This window comes from Malaya genurostris, chromosome 2, assembly GCF_030247185.1.
Source record: "Malaya genurostris strain Urasoe2022 chromosome 2, Malgen_1.1, whole genome shotgun sequence".
Taxonomy (NCBI): domain Eukaryota; kingdom Metazoa; phylum Arthropoda; class Insecta; order Diptera; family Culicidae; genus Malaya; species Malaya genurostris.
Window position 1 is genome coordinate 231976872 of NC_080571.1, and position 23012 is coordinate 231999883.

The window sequence follows — 23012 nt, forward strand, 5'->3', positions numbered from 1 at the left end:
TGTTCAATTTTTCCCAGAAAGTGCAAGAGTATGTTTACAAAACCATCGTTTTGGGGGTTTCGGCTGTTTTTTTGACTATAAAACCTATAACAAAAGTTGAATCTTGATAAAAATCAGTGCAAAAGATTGCCGAGATTAGAAGGCCTTCCATTCGAAAATCGCTTCACGAAAACTGATTACATATTTTTGTTACATACACGCAAACATAATAAAACGACTGTTTCCGATCCCGACAAATAGAATAGTCCGATACTTAGTCCGCCGTGTCTTGGTGGGAAGTTCTGCGCCTAACTAATAGTTTTCTTTGACTCGGTTTCGCTATTAATATCGTTACGTCGGTATTAAAATAAATAGTTTACAAAACCATCGATATTAAAAAAATTCCAGCGAAAGATGCAATTCCGCCGATCGTGTATTCCATCATTCTCATTATTTCAAGGCAATTTAAAAATTATCATACAACATTGACTTCGGGTTCGTTTTTATAAAAATGCATTTTGCAATTAGGCGACCCTTTCACGAGAAATATTAATGTTATTTTTAATGATTACTAAAGTAACGTCATTCCAAATTTGTATGGAGGATTCATCGTTACTGCCCTTAAACGTATATAGGATAATTTCTAAATAGGATTTGAAACCAAAGTCGAAACAATCATCGATGTGTTTCTCCATTTGCTGTCAATGTTAGATTCGCCCTTCTTTGAATAACAGCTGAAATAGAGTTTAAAAACATTTGTTGACGACTCGATTCGGTTTGTTTTAAAGATTTATAAAATAAAAGTAACTAGTTGCGAAATGTAAAGATGATTTTTTGAGATGTGTTCCTCGAATTTTTTTAGGCTTGTTTGTAAACAGTACCGCTGGACTGTCTAGGATGAATGCAATGATAACAGAGGTATTTTGGCCCACTTTAAGATTGATTTTATTTTGGCCCACTTTGTAAAAATATCCCCCAAATGTTATAATATCTTTGAAAACCTCTTCCGCAATAGATAATTTAATGTGATTAGCTTCAAATTGATGCAACATGGGTTACTTAACATCGATAAAATCCGATGAAATTGATAAAGTTTGTTAGGTGGGCCACAAAATTTGTGAAGTGGCCAAAATACCTCTGTTACCCTAAGTAATCTTCCCACGAAAAAAGGGTTTAAGCACAGATCTCTTTATTTACATTTTCATTTGCGAAATGTAAGACTGATTTTATATTTGGCTCTTAACTCTTCACATAACTATCAAACAAAATCCGCAAACTTTCAATTGATATTGGAAACTTTGACTACGGAATAATTGAAAGGAAAAGGAAACAAATAGAGGCTCTCATTTGCAGATACATTTTTTTTTGTCGTGGAACGAATTTTTGGACGACTAGTAAGCACCACGGCTTCTTTTGAAAGAATGAGTGAGTAGCAAGGCCGCTTTTACATAGGGGCAGTGGGGGCACAGACTAACAGACAGGACACTCAAATTAGATTCTTCAATCATTTTAACGGTCATTTCGAATATTCCTTTATTTGGGACAGTACTCACATGTGTCATGATGGCGCCACGTTACCCTATCAAAACATCCTGTCTGTCATCTAGACTGTGTTTATTTTTTTCATTTACCAACAGAGTTGCCATTCATGCAGAATTCTGTAATGTATTGATTTGTATACGTCCATGCGAATTTCATGCAGGATACAAATTTAATACATATTGCCAAAACTATATACAGAATTATGCCTACTTCTCATCCTCCAACGCAATACAAAATCGAACCCGTTTTGTTACAATATTTACTTGCTTCTGGTCTGCCGCCACTTAATTTTGGGTGAAAACTACCAACACAATAAAAAATAGTCTAGATGAACTACGTTGAGTCAAATAAATGGTTACCTTCCAACATCGCGAAAAAGTAAAATATATTATCAACGTAATCCAAAAATTTATTGTGACGATTCATTTTCAAAAATTTTGATGAAATCAGGCATCCCTGCAAGCAGCTGATCGGTGTTGACAAACGAGGGGAAACCAACTAGTAGAAAAACTTTTACGTCACACAAGGGGTGTACCGATAGTAAATAGTTCGCGCAGTACAATATAGGTGGAACTAGTGCATCACGAAAAATTATTTTTATAAGAATTTACTCATACTGTCATGTCTGTTAGTCTGTGGTGGGGGCAAGTGCCACGGTCTTAGGGGGCCTCGGACAGGACCAACCGAGCAAAACAAACAAAAGACAGTTAGCACTACAACATCTTGCCCCCGGGCCCATTAATAAATAAAAGGGGCACTGATAAGTAGAAAGTCTTTTCCAGAAAATCGTACTCAAGAGGAATTGGATTGACGATTTTTTTAAATGATAGGAAAATTAACTGTAGTAAATTATACGTAAAGGCTCATAATTATACGTAAGTGACTCATAAAAGTAAATTATACGTAAGTGACTCATAAAAAAACATTTACCGTAGTAAGAAAGAAATTATTTTCGGTAGAAAGAAATAATTGCCAAAACTGTTTGGTCACGGTACTCATGTGTTTCTCAGTTACTCAATTAAGGCGAATGCACCAATTTTCATTTTGTCTTAGAGGTTTCAATATGTGAAATGAATAATGATATTGAGATGATTAAGGATACTGCTACCTTATTATTTTTCCTCATTGTACTAGCTGATAGAAAGAATCGGTTAAAAGAAATTTTATTACGAAAAACATTTTAAATCATCTATTACTAGAGGAAACTTATTTTAACTTATCCAGAAATGTAATGCTGTCGTCATCCCTATTAATGTTATTTGAGAAACCCGTGAAAAATCTATTTCGAAATTTTCTGACCTCTACTTTCGGTTTTCAAAAACCATGCCATGAAGATTTCGTAACCTTTATTAGTCGTAACGTAAATGATTGTGGGGAATTTCTAGAATTCATCACGCAAGTAAGATCCGGATAAAATTCAACAGCAACCAAAGAGACTATGTATTTAGACACACTCAGGCAAAAAATATTCATATATTTTTTATTGCATAATTTTTTCGTATGGTTTTTTGTCACAAGGATATTGTATGCGATTCATTAGACCGCTGATAAAAATCAGTGCAAAAATTGCCGCTATTAGAAGGCCTTCCATTCCAAAATCGGTTCACGGAAAATGGAGTACATATTTTTGTTACATACACGCAAACATAAAAGCACGACTGTTTCCAAGATTAGATTTTTTTATCGTGACGTCACAAATGAACAAGAATTCATCCTTGACAGTTCAGCGGTACTGTTTACAAACAAGTTTAAACAAAGTCGAGGAACACAATCATCTTTACAATTCACAACTAGCCACTTTTATTTAATAAAACTCTGAAACGAATCGTTAACAAATGTTTTGAAACTCTATTTGGGCGATATTGATCGTGAACGTTCTCATCCGTTTGTCAACAGACAAATAAACAAAAAAGTATGTTTACAAACAGTACCGCTAAATTGTCAAAATGTGTTCATCAGATTGAGGTTAGCAGTGACGGTTAAAAACCTTATTACATCACAAATGAATTCGTTATGAATAAAGTTCATTTGTTATATGTACCGGTGGTTTGTTTACATTTCCAATAACAAGTATTTAAATTAGAATGAACATGTGAACCAACCACCGTTTTCTGCTAAATGATGTTCATTCAGCGAATTTTATGAGGCTGTGACATGTTCGTGTAAAACCTAATAACTGAAATTCATCGAAACATCTCACTTTGCAAATGGGTGTATAGTCTATAATCATTGAATTGCACTACTAGGTATGCACGAACATGACATAACCACACAAACTGAGCTGGATGAACTTCGTTTGACAGCTATCAGTGTTTTGTTTACATGTTCATTCTGTATTATTTCATTCTGTTCCATGCAAAACATAATTGTGTTCCTTGTCTTTCCAGTGAAAACAAACCACCGAAAGCTGTGAAAGATGAATTTGATTCTACGACAGTTCATTTGTGTCGTCATCGTGCAAAACCTAATAATGGACGCTAGTGTCTTAATGTCTGTCCTGAACATGTAACCACAGAAAAGTCCAAGTGCAAAATTAACTCATCGATATTGAACTGGTTTCATAAAAGTTTTGCGAACAGAAAAAAAATCAAAACGAAACCATGTATACAATTGATTTGAATTCAGAATTTATCTGGCCATAGCACTGCTGAGTGAATTCCAGTTGCGTTGTGACAATTGGTTATATTACTCTCCGGATTTTTCACGGTTAGTTTTGACTTCTAGGTTGCATCATATGATTTTTCGAACGGCTTTTCCACCGAAATGCCGTGGTTTTATCTCTCAAGACAGGTCTTGGGGCCGATTCCAGTGCAATCCAAGTTTAAGTTTAGTGGCTCCAATAGAAAAGTTTCACTTATAGAGTGGCACGATCAAAAATTGGTCAACTTCAACTTGGTGCTTTTGATTTCATCATGCATGAAAAAACTGGAACTCTTTTCATTTTGAAAATATGTAATTTCGAATAATCTTGTGTACCTCATCTGTTATCGTGGCTAGAACAGCAACATGTATTTCGGGACCAAAGATATCAACCAGTAAATTTCTGTGTAGGAGTGCCTTAAGGAAAAATCTGTTGCCTTTACTGAAGCAACACAATAGTTATGTTCTACTTCGGCTGGATTTGGTATCTTGCCATTGAGTATAGAGGTCATGGAGTGGTATACAATTTATGTAATGGCCAAGGACAACACTCATCGAAAAATATTTTCTCATCGTCAAACGGAACCTCGAATACGCGAAACTCAGTTGTCAGCGAGATGCAGTGCATAAATCAACTGGAGGTCTACAACGAAGAAAGTTACCAAGGAGTCTGTGCAATATTAAACAAAAGTTAGAAAAAAATCAAGGATTATTCACAGCCTAAAACCGTAGCTTTAGTGAATTTATATTACTTTATTCAGCATGTACTGAATTTATAAAAGAAACAAGATTCGATCGTTCGGCCGATTTTTTTGTACCAGTACTACGCCGAGAAATAAATAATAGTAACTGACTATTTTTTTTCAAATAATGTAAAACTAAATATGAAGCTAAAAAAACTCAATATATTGTTTATATAAAATCGTTTTTGTAGAAAGTACGCGTTCGTTAAATGTTTTTCAACTAAATATTTATTTTTTCCGCGCTGGAATTTTAATTGAAATCGTAATAAATATTGAAAAATAAATATAATTTTGAATGAGAGATGGGGATTTAGAGCCCGTGTATTCCCGTGTAAACACCAAGTATTGAAAAATTAAATTAAACCACTTGAAATATGATAAAAATACCTATTATAATTTACATCGAATCTTCAATTATATTAGATTGAGATCCAAGCAGTTGAAGCTCAAAAACAAACCAAGCATTTGATATTCAACTGAAAAATTTCCAGCCTAGAGCGGCTTGATCAGAATGCTAATGCTGTATTCAGATAGTATTTCGAAGCACCTCATTGTTTCCATGTATTCTCCAACAACCCGCAACCTGCATCTTCCGTCCCATTCGCTATATTGGTTCACCCTCTGTTCAAATTTGGATCATTATTTATTCCTTTTCTTGTGATGATACAGGCCACTCTTTACAAGTTCAGAACTGATGCCACATCCCAAAAGAGCCATAAAATCTGACAACTCCCTGCGGAGAAGGATGGTCAAAGCGTGTATATCTATGTTCAGGTTATAATGCTGCGTTAAAAATTGACGGTGACTATCCACTGCCACAGTGTGTGTGTGTGTGTGTGTGTGTGTGTGTGTGTGTGTGTGTGTGTGTGTGTGTGTGTGTGTATGGAAACATTTAGAAATTGATAGACACACCTCGTACCATAGCAACCGCGAAGATAAAACTGATATATTCAAGATGTAAGATGGCTTTCTGGTTACGAGAATGTGTAGATGTATCTTCCATGAGGCAATGCACTGTTGACCGAAGGGAAGTTCAAAGTATGCACTGTTTTCTGCTTAAAACTTTCCAGCCATCTCGATATCATCTTAAGAGCCTTTTCCTCTCATGTATTTTTCTTTGAAGTCCGATCAAATCAAAATGAATTGAATTTCATTCAGAACCGGTCGTATTTTTCTCGATTAAAGAGGTTTTTACTTTATAGTCAGCATCGAACCAGACCCTGTCAGCTTGGAGCGAAATCAATTTCAAAATCACGTTCAACAGATCATGTCAAAAATATGGATGCACAGTGCTGCTATTTTGGCGCGCAGGAATTTGACATTTATCTCCCCTACTTCTATTTACGAGATTCGATGCGGACTCGTCTGAGGGTGCCATACTCGCAAAAAAGGATGTTGTCAAAGATTTGTTCGAAAACATATGAGAGCTGGATATCTTGTTACTATGATGTCTTTGATCGAACCCAGGTACACGGAATTGCTCGCCATAGCATTACTACTAAAATATTAGTTGTTTTTTCGGAACTTGATCGGTTAAGATTTGGTACAACAAATCGATGGTTGTTTACTATGAACTATTTTTTGGAAACAGGACTGGCGGTCAAAACAACTAACGATCTAGTTGAATTTTCAATGTTTAGCGAAGACAAATAATGATAATCTGGGTTGAAACAATTAATGTAGATGTTGTTCATAAATTTGCATGAGTTGAATGTTATTCGTGTTTTATTTGTCTCAAGCTCTTATTTCATTGACTGAACCTAAATACACCGTAAGTTCGAATGAATTATTATTTATCATATAGCGCTTGTAGTACGCTTGGCTGAGTAATCTGAAATTATTTTAAAATGTTTATAAAAAAACTCTCTATTCCAAAACTTTCTCGAACATGTGACAGCAGGATCATATCCGGATTCGTGTACTGAATAATTGTTTTTACTATTGTCTGTTTGGACTTCTAATCCAGCAAACTAATCAAACGGATTTTTATCATGCTTAGGGGAGACCGGGGCGAAAGTTGCCATTTTTGGTCTGGAGCAAAAAATATTGCGGAAAATAATAATCAGTTACGAAACGAATTTGGCTTGAGGTACATATCCCGACTTATACGATTGCTATCTGAATCGGAGTGCACCGATCTCGAGATCGGAAATCTGTAGATTGGTAGAAGGTACATTTTGACGCAGGAAACATTTAGACATGACTAAATATTGTGTGTAAATGAAACTTTTTGGCTTTATTGATATTTTAGAACTGTTTCGTGCATGGTAAATATCTTTTCATCTTAAAATTTGTTAGAGAAATATGAAAAATGATGAGAAAAATATGTGTGAAATAAAATGCAACTGTTTTTAAGTTAGGACTATAATTTAAATAAATAAAAAACCGTTTCACTCATCCCAAGTAGCATACATTATTACACTTTAATGGCAGTAACTAATATGAAATAAATTTATGGAACAAGTTGAATACATAGCAACGTATAACTGCTATGTAACCTGAAAAGCGTAAGAGGCGGAGCTTGTACGACTTACTAAGAGTTGTCGAACAAGTTCTCAGCAACGAATATTTGATTTGATTCAGCCCGCACAGCAGTCACAATGAAACAGAAAAATTACATTAGTATCTGATTACAATTTGTTGAAGTTTTTCCATTCAACATTTTTAACCAAAGATTTATATCCAATGATCAAAACTTAAATATAGAATTTAGGCTTATTTATACTCATTATATCTCCCCAAAATCTTCATACTTTTATTCCCATCATATATAACAAAGAGCTGAAAAATCGAAATGTATTCAGATCACCCCGGTGGTGCGATTGTCATCTGCATACAATTGGCTTGAAGCCGAAATTTTTGGTTCTTTTGGTTCTAGTTCGCTGTCAAATGCTGTGTTTAAGCAGTGTTCACATCTTTCTTCATACGGTTGCACCAACATAAGAAAATGATTTCGATGGAATATAATCAAACTATAACAAACCACCTTTTTTTTCTTATTCAAAAAAAGGTCAAATTACTTGTTTTGCAGAGAATACTAGACAAGAGTTATATTTATATTGGGTTTGAAGAAATTAACTTTTGATACAAGTGTGGTTTGATTGTATGGTATGAACGTAGCTTAAAATATTGTTGACAACAACTCCACCAAAACAAAATGCGTCGGTTTCAGGAACCAGTTTCCATAGCAGGGGGGGGTGATTCAGATATGATGTTTTTGGTAATTAATATTAGTTTTTCATTTATCTAAGTTAAAACAGTTGACCAAGCGCTATGAAATTATTGCATATTTTGTAATATATGATGAATGAATATTTTATTCACTGGTCCTAATGATAGCCATTTGCATAAATTTCCTTGCCATGACAAAGCGTGCAAATATTCTCTTCGGTAGAGAAAATATACTTCTCAAAACAAAATAAAGTTTGTTTCGCACTAATACCATGTTTCGATGTATCTTTCATGCGTCTATTATGCAGCTTATGTTATATTCTTTTTTTCAATGAATAAGTTACATGTGCTACATGGGATAATCTGAATCACTGCCTGGCTCATGGAAGCAGTTCAGAGCATCTAAAAATGCTCTCACTTGAGCGCCCAATCCGGGAAAGCTCTGTGCACAGTGGTCCGAAACGGGGAATTAGCGTGACAAAAATATTTTCACTATTAAATATTAGTTTTTTGTACTATTTTCGGCTGTAGTTTTTGTGTGTCTCATTTCTCGAATGAACAATGTATGAAACACTGGTAGAACTAATTTGATACTATCACTTTGCCGAGGGAAGTATGTTAATACGTTAAGGCGTTTAAGAGTTATGCAATGTTTTTAAATTTTTTGAAGGTATTTTTAAAACTAATTTAAATAAGTTAAAAAAATAACACTCTTCCAATTTTCTCTTAAATTTTTACTTATATTATGACCTTTCAGGAACCGCATAGGATACATTTTTATCGATCTGGCATCTAATGAATATTGATATTTGAAGCTTGACTAGTTTTTGATGAAAAAATAACCATAACTTTTTACTGGTAGCTCATATGAAAAAGCTTAGTTGAGCAAAATTATGCGCAATGATTAGTACAACAACTCTTCTGAAGACAACTTTTCCGTAGAACGTTTCACAAAAAAGTTAGAACAAAAACAGGTCAATTTTCAGGAGCCATCCTACTTTTATTCGGGAAAATTGATGTAACTCGATCAAATGAAAAGCTAGAGAGGTGCTTTTTTCAGCAAAGTCGCTCAAAATAAAATTTCCTACAACTTTATTGTACAACAAAATCATTTTTGAGTTCAATTAAGAAAGTTAGATTTCAGATTTCAATCTAAATGAGGACCACCCTAGTAACATTTTTCATCAAAAGGAGCGCCATTTGATTACAAACAACTTTTGTGAAGACACTAACTACAAAAAACTAATATTTAATAGTGAAAATATTTTTGTCACGCAAATTTCCCGTTTCGGACCATAGTGCTGTGGAAGCATTCAATGCAATCTTTGTAGCACTGATTATAGAGTAATTTTTCACAGTATTTGTCCAAATCATTCGATAGTTCGGAATCTTCGTTCGTCGTCGGTAATATTGTATTTGTGGTCATTGATTATGTACGAGATTTGGGAACTTTAAAACTATTTTGTAGGTACGCACTAGAAAATACTATTGAGCGTCATGAAATCAACGGTTTTTTTTTTGTAAAAAAAAACAACACTCAATTTTCGACTCAGAACAAATCTAGTAGCCATTTTCGTCCCACTGCTTCGTTTCGATTTTGCAAAGTCATAACACAAACAAAAATTATTTTGTCATAAAAACCACTAGTACCACTCGATTGAGCGTATCTTAATTAGTTAAAAACATTCTCCGAATATATGATATGAATATATGATTTGTCCCTGGGAATATATTCTACAACTCAAAAATTCTGGAAATCGAAAATTTCGCTTTTAACGAAAAAATCAACACTTTCGCACTCTCGGACTACTGAGGCTCAACTGAGTGAACGACATGTGAAACGAACATAAGCCAGTTGTAGCTGATGCTCGGGCCCTCGTATGGAGTGATTTGTCGACATGATGTGACATTTAGTGTTCGAATTTTTGCAAGTTGCCATTTTCGCCCCGGTCTCCTTTATATCAACAATTTTATAGCAATTTTTTTTATTGTATAAACCAATGCAAGGAGCAACAATTGCAACACTTCAATTTTGTGATTGATGGGTTTTCCGTGTAGGCTGTGAAAAAGGCAATAGTTTTACCTATCACGCTATGTTCATCTCCACACCAATCGTTCAATTATTGCACGACAATTTTCACAGAACTATTGGATTTCGGAAAAGCTTTTAAAAATATTACGAAATATTTGCTTTGATTTAACTGAGTTTACCTGATCGTACGTATTGTCATAAAACTCATTTGACTGATTCGACCAATTGTAGGTCAAATTTTCATACCGATTGAAGAATACTGGTGACGATTTGCCTGATTTGCTGTTTTTTCTGTTACATTTATAGTAATCATTCGTCACCATTGTAAGTAACTTTACCCAAGTAGTTATATCATCTTGTATTGCTTCAGAGGTAGAGGTGTTGTTCCAATCATTTATGATTATTACCGGTAATTAAACGTGCAGGTTATAAATTCTAGTTGCCATATTTCTTCATGTGCTATTCGGATCAGAGTAGGAAAAATATAACCATCTTATGTTAGAAAATGATTTGTATTATGTAATAACCCGGGAAATGTCCGATCACGCAACTTGAAAATAACGTCATTAACGGTTTCTTGAAAAGAAGTCTATTAAAATGGAAAGTTAATGAAAAATGCAATCATAGCTTATATTTTTCCATTCCGTTTGAAAGTATTATTTTACATTTTATTTGCTTGCTCTTTAGATGTTTACGGCTGGAGATGCTACAAATAGAAATCAGCGGAGATATTGGTATGATTGAGCTATCAAAAGTGATTTCAAATGCGGTAGTTATACCATAAGAGTTATACACGAGTCGATATATGTGTCAATACAAAAATTATATAGGGTAAAGTGTTATAATATGCCCCCCTTAAGAAAACATTGAGATATTAATATATTTTCCTTGATAATGTGAGTATACTGAGGTTTCATTTTACGCCGTTTTTTTAATACGGTCGGATTTCCGAAGTTACGCGGTTTTTTTGCGAGGTTCTTTTTATGCGGTAAAAAGAGACCTCAGTGTATTTCATTGCAATACGGCTGAGGAACATAATTTTCAATGACTCCAATAGAAAAGATGAGAATTGATTGATATAAACATATTTTCCAAAACGAACACATTCTTAGTTTTTTCGCTTGCTTCAGACATAATGCCCCAGTAGCCGTAAAATATGTCCCACAACAAATCAGTGGCATGGCACACAACAAAAGACATTTTACCCCACAACAATGATCCATTATTCTTCTTGAAACGTCCATAAAGTGACTGTTTCAAGGTAATCAGCATGTCAAAGAAATGGCGGATAAAAAAAATGTTTAGTCGGAGCAAAACCTTACATCGAAAAGCTGACAAATGCAATTTTCAGTTTGTTCATACTTTCCAGCAAACGACAACTACCAAACTTGCATAGCAGAAAGATCCTACGAAAAGATAGTGTTAGTGATAAAACTTTGGTCCAGAAAAGTCTTGAATGCTTAAGAAAGGAAGGGGGGCATTTTGGCTAGCAGGGACGCTTTATAAGACTTTCCCCTACAACACAACAAAGTCGAAGACGAAACATAAAATATACAAAACGGTTATGTGCCCTATTCACAAAAATGGTTAACCCCTAAATACTTTAGAACAACTTGCTAAACTTGAAAGATAGAGTTACAAAAATAATTCTTATTATTTAGGTTTCAAGCATTGTATTCAAGCATAATGAGCCGAGTAATTTGCAATATATTCTATAACGTTTGCAGAAAAGTTTCAGATCTAAATTCTGAATGTTCTAAAGCTGAAATTAAATTCAGATTTCAAATGGACAAGAAATCAGGATCCGAATTCAGGTTTTATTCCTGAATTCGATCGAAAAAATTCGTTCCCGAATTAGGGTCGGATGCATCGCTCGTCCGGCAGCAATTTTAATTGGGGAAGAAAATCTTGTCTTTGGCATACAAGGTAAAAATTTTTTTTTACACATTGTGTGGGATGTTTAGAACTAACTATGGATCTAATTACCGGAAGCACGAGCAAGCGTGGGATATGCGCATTGTTTTGTCTAAGTTAGCTGATTCTTATTTTACAACATTTCTTCAGTCTATTTGTGGACTTACAGCTCTCGAATGGCTGATCAAAATTAAATTTTGCTTTAACTATCTTGCTTTCAAGTATCTGTAAAGTATCGTATCTCCTTTTCAAAAGTAACCCTTTTTGATGAAATGCTGCCATCTAAATATTTTTTTTCGATTGCGTCACTCTCAAAGTGTATTCGTCATTTTATCACTTTTGTTTTTTTTAACTATAAAGTTTCAGTATTGGTATTCGCTGTGGTTGCTATATGTGAAAATCCAATCTTTCTTTATTTGGGCATTGATTGATAGTTAGGCTAAGTTTACAACAACTTTACATCGTAATGAATGAACCAATACGATTTTTTAAAGGATTGTCGGTCATACTGTGGCCTGGCACATTTTTTGTCCTGCAGTCCGGTTGCATCTTCCGGTACTGCCGGACGAGGTCCATGCAAGTGACTGTCCTATTCCGAATCCAGATATAGTATTCAGAATCTGAACACGATTACTTATAATCTGTTGTTGCTGCTGTAAGTTGAGAACTGATCGACACGACGTCCGAAAAGCGAATAAGAGCGAGACATGAGTGTTTGAGGCTTTATACCACAGACTAACAGACAGGACACTCAAATTAGATTCTTTAATCATTAAGGTCATTTCGAATATTCGTTTAGTTGGGACAGTACTCGCATATGTCACGATGGTGCCACGTTACCCTATCAAAAACACCCTGTCTGTCATCTAGAATGTGTTTATTTTTTCATTTACATACTGAGTTGCCATTCATACAGAATTACCTGTATTGTATTGATTTGTATACGTTCACGCGAATTTCATGCAGGATACAGATTTCATACATATTGCCAAAACTATATACAGAATTGTGCCTACTTCTCATCCTCCAACGCAATACAAAATCGAACCCGATTTGTTACAATATTTATCCTTTATTTCGGGTGAAAATAACCAACACAATCAAAAATAGTCTAGATGAACAACGTTGAGAAAATAAATGGTTACCTTCCAACATCGCTAAAAAAGTTAAATATATTATCAACGTAATCCAATAATTTATTGTGACGATTCATTTTCAAATATTATGATGAAATCAGGCATCCCTGCACGCAGTTGATCGGTGTTGACAAACGAGGGGAAAACTTGTACATAACACAAGAGGTGTACCGATAGTAAATAGTTCGGGAAGTACAATATAGGTAGAACTAGCAAATACAAATTATAATACGCCTAGGTCCTATACAAACGTTTAGCTAACGTTTGGTTCACTAAAAGATCAGTTCAGCCTAGCCTTTTGGTTTATTAAGCTTTGACAACGGAAATGAAGTGAAAATGTTTCCAACTGGCAACTTTATGTAAAGTTGCTATGGTTATATTCATCTTGTTATTTTCGTTTTATTTACAAAAAAAAACTCCAACGATCGTTTGCCAGTCTTAGTCGATGTGCTTGAAGCAATTTTATCGTAGCTCAACAGGTAACTGAAGAATAAATAATACAGTAAGAATGTATAAGAATTTATTGTTTGTTGCAGTATACATTGACTATCGCCACAGATTGCAGAACTCATACACCGCTTCTTAAATCGTTGGAAGCTCAAACACTTCAATGCTGCAAATACTGAATATCGAAGCTGTACTTGTTTCTGTCATCCGGAAGGAAAGAAACGGCGTGATGATAAACGATGTTAAATAGTTTCGGGACATTTTAACAGTGATGTATATTTTTAGACAATGTAGTACGAAGTATTTCAAGATATTTATTGTGGAAGAACTATATTTGCAATTGGTGCAAGCTATTTTAAATAATTAATAACAACATATCAACAACTGTTTCTATTTGTATAAAAAAAAATCATTTGTCAACGGTTCCTTTCTTTAATTCTACTTTTCTTCCCCTCGCTGGAAGTTATCCATCAAAGATTTTCTAATCTGTGACACAATGGATAACAGTCACCTCGCCACCCGATTGATTGTTCTTCACAAAAAGTTTCATGTTCTGAACAATCTGAAATTTGGTGAATTAATAGAGCGATCTTGAATCAAAATTATTCTTGTACACCACTAGAATCGAGATCAAATCTTGTGATTCAGTCATATAGAGGAGATGTTTCAATCGATAGTAATAAATTTATTCAAAATAACGAGATTTTCGTAGTAGTCAACTGCTGGATGACCACGATTAGAACAGTGTGTACACCCGATTCATTCATATATTCACACTGGCTCTTTGAGATCAATATTACAAACATGGTGGAGTAAAAGAAAGCATTCGAAGTTCCCTTTCCCGCTTCGTATATAGTGTTGATATTGAACCCACGGTTTTCATTTTCCTCGCAGCAAAAATTTAAATTAAGTCGGTCCTTCTGTGTGACGATCGATTACATGGGAAGATTAATTGTATATGATCAACTGATTTGTTTGAAATAATATCACAAAGTTTTATTTACGAGTGATTTGTCGTATCCGATATCACTTGTAACAAAGTTGGAGTAGATATCATCGTTTCCAGCAATTTTTCATGTTTGTAAGTAATAAACAGTATCTATAGGAATATTTATTTTCTGCTTGAAGCGTTGCCAGTTTTATGGATATTCTTGAAGAGTACATTGTCACTATGACAATGTACCTTTGTCAATGTACCACATAGCGCAAAAGGTATCCTCGAAAATATGTCGAAGTACTCCGTATTATAATTTATATTTGGAACTAGTGCATCACGAAAAAATATTTTTATAAGAATTTACTCATACTGTCATGTCTGTTAGTCTTTGTTTATACCACGCAGAAGGTTTAATTTTACTACTGTTGCTCGTTCTTTCCAAAAATTTGAGAAAACTTGCTTTTTGAGTTATTTATGGTTATATCACAAACGAATTTCCAGACATGACAGTCACGATCTTTTTTTGGCGCACATCTACGGTCCTCCGTGAAACTGGCACCAATGGTGATAAATTGGTTTCACATTCATAATGCAAATGTCAAACCGTGAGAACCCTTTCGATTCGGTAGCTCATTTGTACACACTTAGTTTTCTTTACCGACTTCAGCAATATTTTACCGACTTTTACACAGCTGAACGTACGGTAATTTGTTCAGTAATTTATTATTTGACGAACGTTCAGTAAAACTGAAGTTTGTTCCAATTGTCATTTTTAACTGTACTGCTCAGCAAATGTTGATGAGGATTCAGTAAATAGTGCTGTTTAGTCGGCATTTGTTTTACGTTGAAAAGTTACCGAACCAGCGGTTAAACCAACGGATTGAATCAGTAATTTTTACAGTTCAGTGCAGCAGAAAATTAATTTTTAATGATTAAATTATTTCATTTGAAATTTCGGAAAAAATATCTTGAACACCTGATTGCTCTACGTCCGTTTTATTTTTGATTTAAAAAATATTAATTTTCTTTCATCTCATAGCTTCGGCGAAAGTTTTCACCCGTAGTAATAGTAATAATGTAGTAATAATGAACAAATAAAACAGTTTATCTGCAGGATGGCTTTTACAGTTGAATACTTCAAAACACTGGCACAGCAATTCGAAGCAGTACAGAATATCTCCCTCTACTGGAATTTTAAGGTCGCGCCAAAAAATAGCACCTCCTTCAGCTTTGTAAAGTAGTATCGGGATATAGGTAATTCCTCAGGAAACGGGTCATAAACCTGGAACAACACATATAAATTCACAGATATAACAGCGTTATCAATTAATACTAATATTATATTCGTTCTTTGTGATGGTATTAACAAGACGGAATTTAAAAAACGATACATCCAAAGATTGGATTTTGTTCAATATATATTCCATTTTACTCACTTCGGTAACAGTATACAAAAACCAATATGGCGTGCTATGTGCTTGCGTTTTACAAATAGAGTCGGTACTCTTTACCGAACAATTCGCTAAAAATTGATAAATTACTGATCGATCAGCGCGATTTCTATTAAATTTACCGAATAATTTCAAAGTGAAGACAGTTCGGTAGATAATTGCCAAATTTTCAGTACATGTTTTTGAAGAGCTGAATTTCGGTAACAAAATATGCTGAATACGTCAATTTTTATAAGAACAGCAGACTAATCGGTAATTTTGATAAAAATAACGAATTTTTCAGTAAAAATATTACCGAACTGAAAATCCGAAAATAAGTGTGTATATATTGAGATGTTATGGCACACTTTGGTTGAAATGATAACAATGCAATTAATCTCGCGCTCCACCAAGCGGTGAGTGCGGTCATTTCAGAAGGTACCGGGAACGAACCACATTTTCCAAAAATATTTATAAGCACGTACATGTCTTTATTATTTATCTTTGTAGTTACTAGATGTTTTGAACAAATTCAGCAACTGGAAGTTTTATATGGGCGATCTATAATAGAACTAAAACTGAAACAAACGTAGCCAGCCGTTCTAGGTTTATTTATCGAACAGTTCTACTGTCAAATTTTTAACTGGTATACGTAGCCGTTCTATTTTTTAATATATTTGAAAAATGAGTAAAACCCTGCTGGGGCTGCCAGTTTCTTTTGAGATAGAGTCCGGATTTAAATTTTAAAACTGACATAAATTTCGCATCTAAAACTAGAACACTCCTGAACATGTCCTTACTGTTTTCAGTTCAACTAAAGGCATGTTCAGGAGTTTATCGATGTTCAGGAGTTCATCGATGGATCCTATTTGAATGGTCCATTAGCGTTTCGATTGAATTGGAATATATCGTTTGTGCGTAAAAATCTTTAATCTGCATTTCTTCTTTTATATGGAAAACTACTGCCTTTGCATGTGACTAAATATTATTGTCTGTTAAACGAGTGGAACACATTATCAAAATTTGGGAAACTAATTTAATTCCGCTTGATAAAAAAAAGGCTAATAAATTGGTTGAATTCATGAAACATTGATGCATATAATCTCATACTTCAATGTTTGGGTTGTGGCGTACACAACCTCTGCTAATACGTTAATGACTCGAGAAATAGGACGCTATAACACATTCATAATAACTTCAAAACAGCGTAGTATTTTTTTATAGGGAAAGCATCTTTCTTCCAATAAATCGTTTATTCCAAAATAGACCACAGTTCGGCAATAGGCCAATATTCGACCACCGTAAAATTTGTGTTCATTAGAGGTTATTGCGCCTATTTACTATTATAACGGTAATGACAATAATAATTGAAAGGACCCCATTGTAAAGCGATTTGGATTTTTATCGTCTTATTTCATATTAAATTACATATACATAAATATATGCCCGATTATGTGAACCTCATTTAGTCCAGCGCGGTATGGTTTCAGCGTCTTAGGAATGTTCTATTGATGGTGCTCTGTTACCATCCACTGCTCGGCTGACCATGCGTAGATTCTAAGGTATATCCAATTTCGCCCTCTTCTCGTGATATGGAATTCGGTAATGAAATGTGATGTGCTAGAAAGGGGATAATCGTCGTATCGGTTTGTCGATACTAAAAATACACACACACATGCCCAACCTACATGACTCATTTGATAATTTGCCGACAGCTCAAGGGTCGTAAAGTTTAGGATGGTATAAAGAGTGCTAGTGTCCCAAACGACAATGAGTGTCTGCCGTTCAAAAGGACGGAAGCGGGGAACAATCATTTTACGTGGTTGGCTGCAGCGCAGAAAGCAGAGATACGAAGAGAAATAAACGAAATTAAATTGTTGGGCTTAGAAACGTCACAACACGCCCATTTATTAGAGTAATGGCATGAAAATCTCAGCATGATCTGAAGTGATGATGTGGATACGATCAATCAGCATAAGCTATCTCTCTTGTGTAAGATGCATAACAAATGTTGGAAAGGAATCATAATACATTACATTTATAAAATACGGCATTTTTATTGTTTTTTATATTATTTTGATATTTATACCATTAAAGCTAATAATATTGAATATTGAAACTAAAATTCAATAACGTGCGAAAAGAATGCGATAATATTCAAATCGGACACGGTTGCGATTAATTTCAAACTAACACATTCGTCCAGAACTGGTTCGTTTCCTTCGAAAATTATCACATATAGAGATAATCTTAACGGGGATTAGTGTTAAATGAAAATGTTTGTTTTTGAGAATTACAAATTACGTTTACGACATCATCCAAAAACCGCACACCTAGTAGTTTGTGTCCATGATACATGTTTTTCAGACACCAGTTTCAATGAGGCTCATTGACAAATATTGCATTCATACTAATTTGGAAAACACACATCATTGATTGAAATAAAACATGTTTTGATCATTTTATATGATATATTATAACCCATAAGTATTCATCGTATTCCATAAGACAAAACGATAATTATCGATATAATATATCATTAGTTAGCCTCTAAACGGAAATGTTTGCTGTTTCTTACTCCGAAATCACAACATAGATTGTACTTATTAAAATAAAAATCAACACTTTTTTGTATGTGTATTTTTGTATTGCATGGGAAAAACTTAATGAATTTTTTAGTAAAACTAGTTAAAAGTTCAGTTTTTGCAATGACTGAGTGGAAACATATATTGAAGAAGCCAAATGAATGAAAAATTAACAGAAAAGAAGATTTATTGGAAAAAGATACGCTCAGAGACAGGACTCGAACCTGCATTCTTATGCATTCCTTGCCTACGCGCTACCATTTCGCAACTCTCAATCTTGTTATAGACACTCTAAAACGCCTGTCAGACATGGTAGAACGTACATCGAACATGGTCTACATCCTGGCCGTCACCTGACCGATAGCATACATCCAAACATCTTCTCTGTCCATCAAACACTAGTCTTCCCACTTTATACCTATTTTTCGCTCAAGCACTGAGTAGTAGTGTGTATTTATAATCGCTTGTCACCTTCTTTAATGGTGCCAGTCGCTGGCTGGACGTGGTCAATAAATCATCTTTTCTGTTAGTTTTTCATTCATTTGGCTTCTCCAATATATGTTTCCGTTCAGTCATTGCAAAAACTGAGCTTAGTTATGGCGACTTTAAGTCAAACCAACGAAAATTAATAAATAGTTAAAAGTGTAAAGTGCACCCAATTTCGAAAATCCATCATTGAATTTAAAAGAAATCCATCATTGAATCTAGAAACAAAACTAATTTGCTTTGAATCAAATAAAAATTGTATTTGATTCCAAGTGAAATGAAATTCTGGTGGAAATGAAATATAATTCAAAGCACAATATATTTGAATTTAATGTTTCTTTTATTTATTACTAATAATAATTTGTTTTGATGTAAATATCAAATGTATTTAAATCGAAGGAAAATGAAAATAAGCGCTGATTCAATATAAAATATTTTTGATTTCAAAGTGTAATATATTAACATTTAAAATTAATTATTCTGCGTGTACATATTCTGCTATCTGCGCTATGTAAGCAAATGATTGGTAAACGACTGGACAATGCGTAATTCAGGCCCCATTGTGGCTCTTAGCCTCTTGTCCAGTAACTCCTATCCCTACTTCCCCGCGGTGCCGAATGGGGTACGAACAACCATAGGAAAGATCGGGTAACCAACCCCGGTGGGATCTTGGTCGTTTGCTGACAGGGAAGGGGGTCCTCTTTAGAGGATGTCGGGGCATCTGTACTCCATGTTAGGAGCGGCTTCAAACAGCGTCTGTTCTGGTATCCAGCGTCTGAGTATGAAATGCTGCATCCCGTCCAGCTAAATCCAAGGTGGCAACCCCACCAACGGGATCGTCCTAGTGCTAGTTGGGACGTTAAACAGAGCAAGCACGATGATCCTCCGGCGAGACAGGGGGTTGGCGTAAGCCTAATAAGCCGCCCATAAAACATTAATTACAAATAATACAGGAGAGAGTACGACCCGGAACAATCGGCATAGACCCACGCGACGAAATAAGGACTACGATTGGAAACTTGGAACATGGAACTGCAAGTCGGTAGGATTCGCAGACTGCGACAGGATAATATACGACGAACTAAATCCTCGCAACTTCGACGTCGTAGCGCTGCAGGAGCTTTGTTGGATAGGACAGAAGGTGTGGAAAAGCGGACATCGAGCGGCTACCTTTTACCAAAGCTGTGGCACATCGAACAGGCTGGGAACTGGCTTTATAGTGCTGGGCAAGATGCGTCAGCGAGTGATTGGGTGGCTACCGATTATAGCTAGGATGTGTAAGTTGAGAATTAAAGGTCGTTTTTTCAATTACAGCAACATCAACGTGCACTGCCCACATGAAGGGAGACCCGATGACGAGAAAGAAGCGTTCTACGTGCAGCTGGAACAAGCCTATAACAGCTGCCCACGCAGAGACGTAAAAATTGTCATTGGTGACATGAATGCCCAGGTAGGAAGGGAGGCAATGTACCGACCGGTAATCGGGCCGAACAGCCTGCGTGCCGCATCGAATAACAACGGCCAACGGTTTGTCAACTTTGCGGCCTCCCGAGGAATGGTAGTCAGAAGCACCTTCTTTCCCCGCAAGGATATCCACAAAGCTACCTGGAGATCATCTGACCAATAGACCGAAAACCAAATCGACCACGTTTTGATTGACGGAAAATTTTTCTCGGACATCAACAATGTTCGCACCTAACACAGTGCGAATATAGATTAGGACCACTACTTGGTTGCTGTATGCATGCGCTCAAAACTTTCGACGGTGGCTACTAAACGTCGAAACCGAACGTCGCGGTTTAACATCGCGCGGCTCCGGGATGCTGGAGTAGCCCAAGATTACGCGCAGCAGTTGGCAGTGGCACTACCAACGGAAGAGCAGCTTGGTGCAGCTACTCTTGAAGATGGCTGGAGAGACATCCGTTCTGCCATAGGTAGCACTGCATCAGCAACGCTAGGTACGGCGTCGTACCTCAACAGAAACAAAGGTCGAGACAACAGAAACAAAGACAATATAGTGTAGTGAACAAAAGTGTATTCGAAATAATAAAATACGATTTACAAAAGACTGAAACTTGGCCTTCACGATAAAAATCAATTTTAATTGATTTCAAGCGCATTTATGTATTGATTATGTGAAATAGAATTCAACAGAGCTTGGAACTCAACTGGAAAATAGCAAGTCAACTCTTAAGAAAATTAATAATATATTACTTGATGTATATTATCCGCATCAGTAATTCTTATTGGTATACCAAATAAAATGTACGACCAACTCCAATAACATTCATTGACATTTCACTCAAAAAACATTGGAAGGACCAGTAACTTTTGTTAGTGTTTCACAGAACATATATGTGTTCATTCCCGTTAATGTGATCAGATTATTTGTTCAATCATTTGATCTTCGAACTTGATCAGTAAGCCCAATAGTAGATTTCAAACCTGCCTAAGCTTGTTGAAATCGGTTAGATCATCTCTGAGAAAATTGAGCGGTGAAATTCGTTGAAAGGTGCTCACACATACATAGACAGACATTTTCCGATCTCGTCGAGCTGAGTCAAACGGTGTATAACATTATGGGTCTCCGAGGCACCGTTCGAAAGTCGGGTTTTCCAGCAATTCTTTTGCCTTTCTATAGAGAAAGGCAAAAATGCTGTATTTCACTGATATGACAATTTACACAGACTGGTTCAATGTCTATATGATTGATTCATTAAATTCATTGTTACATTTACTAGTCACGTCTTTAACAAGCAGAAGAAATAAACGCTGAATAAATACGAATCACTAGTATCTTCCCCTCAAAAAGAGTACTTCTTAGTTATTAGATTTTTATGACACCTTCCATAAAATCAATGTTGCGTCCGGCTTTCATTGCGATATTTTCTTATTTGATCTTTTCGTTACACTTTGCTTTATCGAGACTTCCTCGATTTAATTGGCCCAGCAAGAGCTAAAGCATTCAAAACCAGTTTCATTTTGTTATGTGTCATTGAATGCGATTGCGTCCATCTGTATTACTTCAATCATTCGTCATCCTCTTTCGTCACTAAGAAGACATCTGTACTCTGGGAAGGCCCGATTCTATTTCATTATATTTCTTTTATGTCATGCATTCTGTTGATAGAATCCCTTTCCATTTTACTTCTATAAGATTTAACACTATCTGTGTTTCTTCTTCGCATTTTGTTCTCTCTTTATCTGTGTCTCTTCTGGATATAAAACGAATGATTTTCTTGAAGATTGTCGCTTTTTATTCTGTTTATTTGATTTGTTGACTCACCTTTCTTGCAACCTTAGCAACGCGTGTAGCGCTGAAACGAAACATCTTTAATTCCGCTTAATCATTTGCGCACGAACTGAACGATCGTGGGAAAAACTGCATCTTTTTTCGAACAGCTAATTCTGACTCCCTGAAATTTCTCGCTTTTAAAGTTATCATGCAAAATGTGATACTCAATTACGTTACATCACCGAATAATTAATTCAATTAGTTACTTAGTTAAAAAACGGCCAGCATAAGAAGTTTCTGACGAATCTTGCGTTTATGACTTAAAACTCATCAAAATGTTCTTTGTAGTGGAATTTTCCTCAATAATACAAAACTAATATTTTTGATTGACCTAGAAAGATTCGAAATAATTTACTTCGAAATAAGCGGTATCAGTAAAAACTTTCAGAACGGATAATATTAACAACAATGTCTATAGTCAACTGATTGGTTCAAATGAGTGCTTGGGATTTTGCAGAATATGAAGAGAAAAAATATCCACTCGAGCTTTCTTTGGCGAAAGCGCATTTCCGGACCTTTTGTTTGACTCCTTCCATCGAATTTTGTACAGTAATCTTTCCTCGCCGCAGAGATCCAGTTTGACATTAACTGCATCTTGTTTTTTCGATTATAGGACTTTTAACCTTAAGGTCATTCGCTTCACGGGTCAGAAAAAATGTGCGAAGTTGGGAATCG